The following is a 7,037-nucleotide window of genomic DNA, read 5'->3' as shown; positions in this document are numbered from 1 at the left end:
AACGATCATTTGACTGTTTTTTGAATCCAGTCAATCTGCCGCTTGCGCTGCTGCCGTCTTACAATTCATGCGGCATCTCAGCAAAAGCAAACAGTCGATCTCCCGTTTTGCTTTGGACTTTGAGAATATAAACTGCAATCTGTTTCTCTTTTTGTCTCCAAATCGGTTGCTCGCAGTAATAGTTTGTCACCCGGACGTCGGTCCGACGCAAGCAAAATATTCCATGCAGTTGTTGTTTTTTTTTTGTAGTATTGAATCATGCGATGGTGCGGTTGCTTTTCGTTAGCATGGTGCCAGTCATTTGACTGTTTTGCAGTCATTCGCTGCTCCAAACGGTAAGGGCAACTTGATCGAAACCGAAATGTTAAAAAGGTTTAGGCCGCGTTCATTCTACTGCGTGCAATCGGCATTTGACTGAGCAAACTGCCAGTTGTGTTATGCATAGTGTTCGTATTCCACCACTAAACGGACGGTGTGAACTTGAATGCGCGTTGGTGTGACTGCGGTAGAAAAAAAGGATCGGTCGAAGCCCTGTATCGGACCCTTTAGCAAACGAGGAGTCCATTGTTTCGAGCTGGTCGTTGTTTTTGTTTTTTTTATTAGAGAGGTTTTACACTTTTGTGCATTCGCCTCTAAACCGTTTCGAGCTATTAAAAGTGCAATTCTTACTTTTTAACCATTTTCAATCAATCAAGTGCAAAAGTTCGAATATTTGAAAACCTCGAGTTTCAGCGAAAATTACTCATATGGATGACACTACACTCTGTCTATTCAGATATCAAAGCCGCATTTGACTGAATCAATCATTCCATATTGCTGGTGAAGATTGCACGACGGAGCGCTTCGTTTAGCTTCCTTGAATGGCTTAAATCATACCTGACTAACCGTTCTCTCACTGTGAAGATCGGAAATAATAAATCGTATAGGTTGGCCAGCTCATCATGTTACCTCAAGGAAGCAATCTCGGACCACTGCTATTCTCGATATTTTTCAACGATGTCTGTTTTGTTTTATAAGCATCATAATATGAGTTAGAGCTCCTAAAAAACAACTCCATGCGTACATTCCAAAAGAACTCCCCCAGCTAGCATTTTCATATGTATAAAAAAGGTAAAAATCAGCATTACGTACAAATATACATGCTAAATAAAACGTATTTCATGCGCAAAATTGGCATATTCGTACAATTTTGGAGGCGATATACGTGATTACGAATAATTTTGAGCGTTACGACTATATAACTATTTATATACGCTAATATCCGATTAAGCGCGAGTCGCTCCGTACTACTGTACGATTTTGTGCTGAAAATCGTATGTATGTCAGTCATTATCATTATATACGACAGAAGATCAACTTGATCCCACTTTATCCAGCTTTAGTTACGATTTCGAGTTTGTTAGGAGATATTTACGATAGTTTTCGTATATTGAAATACGAGTTGGTGCTAGCTGGGCCATGTGTACATTCTTTGATCACCGCAATCGTGACCGACGTATCTCCCAATGGTGCTGTGATTTCTCTGCTCGAAAGCATTGCTTGAATCTAGCTCATTGTAGTATGGTAAATTCCGTTTTAAAAAAGAGTCGCAATGATTGATACGAAGGACCTATAATCGAAAGCTCCTGCAAATATCAAGGAAAGTACAAAGTGCCGTCTATTAATATTTCAATGATTTCTCAATTATTGTCACTACACAGTGTGGTACACTTTCCGTAGACTTGTCGTGTTGATATCTACGTTGATTTCTATGCAACGGACAGCTCTTTGAAAACTCGTTGTGGTTATAGTTATGTGATTTTCTCCATCCAATTAAGAAGCATTGATGTCAGACTTATTGGTCTGAAAGCCTTATGCATGGTTTTCTCTTTTTTATCTCTCTTGGGTATGAATACCACCTCTACTACTTCCGCCAATTCTCTAGGATATGTCCCAAAGTTCATCGATTCTTTTCTTAACACCTTACATTTTGCATTTAAATAAAAGAGAAAAGAAAACAATGGAAATCATAAAATATTTCTGAACAGCCAATTGTGTTGTATACAGTCAGAGATTGTACACCAAAATTTTTTTCTCTAGCCATCACCTAGCGCGAGGCTCTATGCGACCGCACGAGTTTGCCGACCTAATCACTGGCTTTGAATGAAAGAGCTGCGCCGTCACGCTGATTCCAACCCCTGGAGAGAAGTGTACCGTACTGTGATGTCGAAGGTCAAAGCATCAGATATAACAATGGACCTATGCCCAGAAAAGATAAAGACCATCGTGGAGAGCCTTTTCCCGAGGCATGACTCAGCATTATCTACGCGGGGGCTTCATAGCCGGAAGGTTACCGAGTCTGCGAATGGTCATGGGTTCGAATCTTGTTAGAATCAAGCCATTCGATGTCAAATGATTTTTGCATGGGTTTATTCTCAGGCCCTGAATTTACCCTTCCTTCCTTCCTGAGTTCTACATTACCCGATGAAATCTAATGACAGTGCAAAAAAGTCCCTCTTATAGTTAAGTGTACTGGTCAGAGGTACGCAATGAGTTCTCGCCAGAGATTATTATAATACGGGATATTATTGGCAGCGAGAAACGAGCGGGTAACATAAAGCAAGCTTTGAAGGAAGGGTAAACCGTAAACCCCACTACACGCAAGTACGCATAAAATTTAATAAACATATCGCTCACTCAATAGTAATTATAGCAAAAAGAAATGCAGTGCGGATCATACAGTAAACACCAGGGTGGTATCACAATAGATCAACTATAACGTTACCGCACACAGTCGTCGGCGCGAAGAATGAATAGGTCTCCAACGAGGAACTTGTAGCTGTGGCAATAAACCTAGATTTGAAGAAGGCACCAGGTTCCGACATGATTCCTAATGTAGCCCTGAAAGCCGCAATCCCAGCATTTCCGGATATATTTAGGACAGTGCTACAGAACTGTCCGATAGAATGCCACTTTCCAGACATTTGAAAGATACAGTTTTAGTAGTTAGGAGAGTCCCCTGGAGATCCAGCATCGTACAGACCAATCTGTCTGCTAGATACACTCGGGAAACTGCTGTAAAGAATTATGCTCAATAGACTGACCAAATTCACGAAGAGCGCACACGGTCTCGAAAATGCAACCAAACAATAACCGAAAAGGCGGAAAAGTCGGCTTAGCAGAAGCGAAGGCGATCATTATTGCGCAGAGGCAGAGGCGATCAGTATCGCGCCGTGATAACGATAAACATCAAAAACACTATCAACAGCCGTAAAGCCATCGCAGCGTCACCGCATAGATGAAGATCCCTGACTACCTGTGCAAGATCCTGAAGAGTTACTTCCAGAACAGAGTACTGGTCTACGAAACTGCCGGGGGCACAGATTGGTGGAGATCACCAAGGTTCTTTCCTGGGTTCATCGCTCTGGAACGGCATGTACGATGGGGTGCTAACCCTAAACCACAGAGAACAGATTAACAGGCTCGAAGGAAGTAATCGATTTTTGTGTGTAAACTCTTACGGTGGCGCCCTCCAGAAATAGTTTGCCAAACGCATCAAAAACTATCCATGTACCTTTATCAATATTTCTTTGTGCTAGAGTTACATAGCAGCGATGGCAGCGACATCAAGATTCAGTTTACCACTTACTGCTCGAGGGGTGCTCTATTGAAGGATTACTCGTAGATTACATTAAAACCTTTTACACACTTTTTGTCGATTACCTGGTAGTCTGTTCTCTGTGCCTAAACTACTCAAAAGGGGCAATGATCATTGGCTTTGCGGGCAACATTGTACTGTCGGTAGCAGAAGAAACGCTGGAAGAGCTGGAACGCTGGAAACGCTGGAAACTGGAAGAATAATCGAAAATTGGATGCAAGGAGCGAAACAGCGAGTAGCACACCATAAGATGGAAGTACTATTGGTTAGTAATTGCAAAACAATGTAGCGAGCGAAAATTACAGCAGGAGAGTATGCCATACTCATGAAGCGAGCAGTTAGCACCTAGACGTGATGATCAACGATCGGCTCAACTTTAACAGCCATGTGGACATATACCAAACAGTTACGGACCTACCAGTAGCAAGCGTCGTCTTTGGCTATTGTTTCCTTATTGATCCTCAGATATGGAGGTCCGACATGGATTCCAGCATTAAAAAGCAAACGAAAGGCAGCAAAGCTGAACAGCACATTCCGGTGTATGGCCATGCGAGTCGTGAGTGCATACAGAATGGTATCGTTCGAGGCAGTATACGTCATTGCCGGGATGATGCCTATCAGCATCACTCTCGTGTGACGGCCAGAAAGCCTGCCGAAAGTCGGAAGCCGCAGCGACGACAAAAAGAGTGGCCTGCGCTACAAAACGGCTACAAGTTGGGAGTGTCACCTACAAAAGTGCATCGAGCGCAGATGTAGAACTTTCGATAATGCTGACGAAGTTGATTGCTTAGTGACGAGCCTGCCTCACGGTAGACTTCAAATAGATCCCTGGATATGAGTTTTATACGGCAATCGGGAAGGAAAAGGTGGAAACAATTTTCAAGCATATGAAATTATCGCGCTTGACTAAGCAATATCTAGGGGGGTTCTGTAGCCGCAAGGTTACCGAGTCTGCTTTGAAAAATGAATAGTCATGGGTTCGAATTTTAGTAGAATCAGGCTATTCGATGTTAAAGTGACTTAGCATGGGTTTATTCTCAGGCCCCTCATCACCCTTCCTTCGTGCTGAATTCTATATTATTTCGATATGGCCTATTGACAGTGCAAAAATGAGACCCTTAAAGTAAAATACACTGGTTTTGCCACGCCAGGGATGGCTATAATTTTGGGGACTGCGCGATGTCATGTTGGAACGAGGTGGGTAAAGTAGAGAAAAGCATTGAAGGAAGGGTACCCAATTACACACAAGCACGCATAAAGTTCAATAAGCATATCGCTCAATCAATAGCGATTGTACCAAAAATAAACGCACTGCGGGTTATACAGCAAACACCCGGGCGATATCACAATAGATCAACGATACTGGTCGCAATGATGAGTCCATACAGGAAAAAAAGAAGCAATACCTGGTTCGGTAAACAATCTGGACCTATGACTTGAAAATCAATGTTTTTATTGCAACCAAGACCATAAAAAAAGTATGCTGCTTTTACTGAAGCAACACGATTGTTCTGTGCTATTTTGGCTAGATTTGGCATGCTGCCATTGCGGAAGTTTGGAGTGGTATGACGCCAACAACTGGTGTTCAAGGACAAGAATTCTCGCAACATGCAAGAGCACGGCCCAATCGAGAAATATTAGGACACCATTCATCGCACTACGGGCCAGAAATTAAAATTCTGCGACAAAAATATTTGCGGTTAAACGGCATGTCTCAGCTCAATGTGATCTTCGGCAACTTTTTGAATGGAAAAATGATGCATCTTTTGAAGGTCATCCAATATTTAAGTTTTACTTTGACAACAATTTAAGTAATAACTTTTTGAATAAACTTTTTTTCAACTTTTTGGTTTCAAAATATTAAAGATAAACTAATTTCAAGTATTTTTTCTGAATATATCAAACTTCTACCTCTTACTCATTTTCAGCAATAGACCTTTGTTTATAAACGACCCGTCAAATCACATTTTTTCTTGTAACATGTTTATTTCAACAGATAGCTCAATGTGATGTTCTAAAAACATTTTGCACATGAAAGAGGATAGCTTCAACAATTCCCTTCAACTTGGTAGATACTTGCAGATGGCAAAGATATTCGGATTTTTCATCAGACGATTTTTAACCCAAAATTAATTATATCTTATTAATTAATACAGATAAAGCAAAACAGTCTTTAGCAAAAATATTGCTCTTTTATGTGCAAAATATTTTCTAGAACATCACATTGAACTATCTGTTGAAATAAACATGTTACAAGAAGGAATGTGATTTGAGGGGTCGTTTATAAACAAAGGTCTATTGTTCATCAGTTTATAATATTTTTGCCAAAATATCTTAGGTATTAGTAGCAGTTTGTAAGTTTTGGGTCCACTATACTATACCATAACAAATGATATATATATAATATAACATTTAAAATTTATTCAAACGGCATATTCTGCCAATCATAGTACAATTTAATTCCATTTGGCCAGCCGCCAGCACAGCTAGGGCTATATGGGAATCATAGTACAATGTACGGATAAATGCACATCCATTTGCATAAGGTTAAACACAGGTTCTGTTAAAAGGGCGCTCAATTTTTCCTATTTCACGAACTATATTTATTTCAGAATTATAAACAGACACTTATATATTTAGCATTCAGCATAAACCAAAAAAAATCGCCTTTTCCATGCTATAATTTCCTCGCATTAAGAAGCCAGTGTCAGTGTCATCCTTCGTCATTTTTCTTTCCGCGCCCCTTCTGTCTTCATCCGGCTGCCTCGCTCGCTCGATCCGTTCGCGTTCGCAATAAAAGCAACATCCGTGCAAAGATCGAGAGACAACCGCGATCATAATTTATTTCATCTCATTTCACTCATCATAGCAGCTCATTAGCTCCGTCGAAATGATCGTCAGCGTGAATGAAATGGAACTGTTCGTACGCGTCTCCTGCGGCTGATGAGATGAGATGAGCTGTTGCTGCTGATCCGTCCGTGCGTCTTCCGCGCTCTGCCCTGCCTGCCTGCTACAACTGGTAAGAAATAAACTCGCTTCGTCGTCTATCGGCAGTTTTCCCGTTTCCAAGCCTACCGATCGGATCGTGTCGTGAATCCTGCACCCCAGCCAGAGTGGGACGGAAAGTAAATTTTTCCCTCTAAGTTCTATGGGTGATGTCTTTGTCTTATCCATTGCTTTTTCCTGTCTTTTCAAAGTTTCTCTTTCCCACCCCAAAACCGAAGCTGGAGGCTGGTGATCATGTTTTCCTCTGTGTTGTCGTCGTCGTCGTCGTCGTCGTCGCAAAAGAGACACGCATTCAATTTCGCTTTAGTGATCGCAGTAGACAGAGGTTGTTCCCGGGAGTTCTGCAGTTAGTTTTCTGCAACGTTTGCTTTTACTCGAACGATTGCTCGCGAAG

This window comes from Sabethes cyaneus, chromosome 2, assembly GCF_943734655.1.
Source record: "Sabethes cyaneus chromosome 2, idSabCyanKW18_F2, whole genome shotgun sequence".
In the NCBI taxonomy this organism is placed as follows: Eukaryota; Metazoa; Arthropoda; class Insecta; order Diptera; family Culicidae; genus Sabethes; species Sabethes cyaneus.
This window is presented reverse-complemented; position numbering follows the sequence as displayed.